We start from the raw sequence: 3,051 nt of genomic DNA, 5'->3' as shown, positions 1-3,051 counted from the left end.
TCATTTACCTGGCAGGAAACATGGCGGCTCAAACGCTCAAAAGTTTGATTATACTTTACGAGAACGGATGACAACAGGGCAACTTGCAATACTTGCAAAGTAGATATTTCATTCAGGGGAGGAAACACTACGAATATGCAAAAGAATTTGCTCACAAAACACGCAATAACCTTAAAATGAATGTTATGTTTTTAATTCTGCTCCGGACTCGTGAATCTCAACTTGGGGACCCTGTGAAGAGCCGTAGGCTGTGGATCTCTTAAGATCTCACTGTTGGGTTTCTAAGGCCATGTTACTCCTAAATCTCTATCTCGTTCAAAGAGAAGATTTAAAACAAAGTTCTAAGCTAGTGTTAGTGTTCTCCTTTTTAAAAAAAAGAATCGATAAAGAATCGAATCGTTAAACAGAATCGAAAATGGAATCGGAATCGTGAAAATCTTATCAATACCCATCCCTAGTGACAGATTACCTGCTGGTAGTTTAAGAGTGTCATACCCTTGTGGGGATCCTTCATGATAAAGAGTGTCCTGCCCTGCCCTGCCAGTTTGAATGAGTACCTGCTGTTAGGTTAGTAGGCATGGAATGTCTGGTGCTGACTGACTTTTTGTCGAGCTGAGTTGTTAAATAGTCTGCCTTTGTAATGTTTACTGATTACCACAGCAACTTTGCTCTGGGGAGTTGCTGTAGTAATTAGAACTGTAAAAAACTGTCTACAAATTGTAGAATGAATTCAAAATAATGGTGTTAGCCCTGCGACAGACTGGCGACCTGTCCAGGGTGTACCCCGCCTTTCGCCCTATGACAGCTGGGATAGGCTCCAGCGCCCCCCGCGACCCTGAAAAGGATAAGCGGAAGCGAATGGATGGATGGATGGATGGACTTTGAAAATCTCGTTTTTATTATGTGATATTCAGGAATCTGGAGAAATCTGTGTAGTACGAGGTGGAAAATAAATATTCTTTAATGAACGTCACTGCTCAGGAACCGACAGAACTCACAAAGCAGACTCAGCAAACAGAGTTTTAAGTTAAATTAACTTTACTGTGGTAAAGACATTTCATAAGAAACTGTGGAATGGGAACTACAGTCACACAGGTAGTAGGTAGTTCAAGAGAAAAACAGCTCAAGGATTGACAAAGTTGTAGTTTTGTAATGTGTCCTGCCACTCTAACACATTTTAAACATGGCTTTAAGGTAAGTAGCTATCAAGAGCACAGAAAAACACTTTTTAACCTATCCTGTCCAGCAGTTTTAGCAAGCAGAATCATTGTCTGGATGCTTTGTTGTGCCAAATATATTTGCTTTCCCAAGAGGAGTACCATGGACTATCAGTAGGCTCCTCTTGCTGGAAAACCATCTGGACCTGGGCCATTATTGTTTGGGAGATGCTGTGGGGGTTTGTAAAATTCAGATATTGAAAGTGGTGAATCCAGAGCCACAGACTGGTCGTCATTTTGGTAGCTTCATATATCTAAGAAATTCTTCAATGGCAGCACATGAAATATGCTTTCTGTGTTCTTGCATGCAATAAAATATGACTTTATGAGGTCTGTGAATTGCTGCTTTCTCAAATTTGGGGGAACTGGGTTTGAGCAAACCTTGTCATATGGTCTTAAGTTTTAGATTTGATAAGAATATTGTGTTTTAATTTGTGGAATGACTACTGAAGTGTTGGGCTTTATTGGTTTAGCAACTAGCTCACATCTATTTATGAACTACCATTAATCTATGCTCCACGAGGCTTTTAATGTACATAGTTAGGTATGTGTATTTCGAGCAGGAGAGTGAACAGGGCAGACAAGGGAGAAGACGCTAAGCAAGAACGATTCATGAATAATAATGAATAATAGGACCTTGAACAACGGCTATGAGACTCTTATTGGTATGGGATAATTCCATACTATAAGCCTTGTCTCCTGGGAGCTTTGCCTCCCAAAGCCAGTGTCACCGCTAATCATTTATAAATGTAATGCTGAAGGAAAACCATTGTGTTACTCTCTACAAACTGTCTTACACATGTTTTGCCTAAAATAATCAGAATCAAAGTCTAAAAGCAACATCATTTATCATTTTTTCTTATTGTTCCTTAAAACATCCAATCCAGTCTTCAGTGCTTTTAGCTGCAATTAAATAAAGATATTTTCACTATGAAGCCGACTGATAAACCTATGTCCATAATAGACAACCATCAACTATGTTCTTCTTCACTTATTTTGTTGAGACTGAAGCAAAGGCAGATTATTGATTCACATTGCTTGGGGGAAAAGGAAGGAAAAAAACATTTTGATGCACAGGTGGAATGTCAAGGTTTTCCATAGACGACCCCCCCCGAACTAACCTAAAGCATGTAACTCCAAGACCACAGAAAATGATTAGAATTCACCTTCAGACCTAATGTGTCGCATCTTTATTGAGCCATGGAAGATGTGCAAAGCATGTGTGCTCTTTTGTAGTAATGTCCTGTTTCACATTCAAATTCTTGCACATATGGTGGGGCAGTGCAAAATGCAATCAGTTTCCTCATGTTGATCGCCAACACATTTACTAAAGCAGGTGGAAGTGCCTTGCTAAAGGGCACTTTTATTAGCCTTATAATTTATATACCACTGTTGTAATGTTGTTCATATACATGTGTCACTGTGTTTGGTCACTATGTGTGTCTGGCGTTAGTGGTAAACTCCCATCTACATCTATGCACAGAATTCTTACCACTTTGGCATACACAAAGGTAAATCTTATAATAGAAAAATTTCAATGACTTCATTTGAAAGGTAACAACTTTTAATATCTGAACCATAACCGTACCCCATATTTTGCATGTGACTGTGATCAATTACAAACACAGACTGGTCTAGTAGCAGAAAAGGGGCATAAGGGAGCGAAAACTATTATATTAGAAATCATAATGAATGAATAATGAATTGTTTATACAATCTATGTTTTTAGAATCTCTAACAAAACCAAAAAATACACTAAAGAAACCCTGTATCATAATAGAGATGCTCTCACTATCTGGACACTTAGGTGCTGCTTTGTTTTTTTGTTTTTTTT

Source organism: Pundamilia nyererei, unplaced genomic scaffold (assembly GCF_000239375.1).
Source record: "Pundamilia nyererei isolate P.nyererei 1_Seehausen unplaced genomic scaffold, PunNye1.0 scaffold00165, whole genome shotgun sequence".
Classification (NCBI taxonomy): domain Eukaryota; kingdom Metazoa; phylum Chordata; class Actinopteri; order Cichliformes; family Cichlidae; genus Pundamilia; species Pundamilia nyererei.
The sequence above is the reverse complement of the archived record's forward strand: the minus strand, read 5'-3'. Positions refer to the sequence as shown.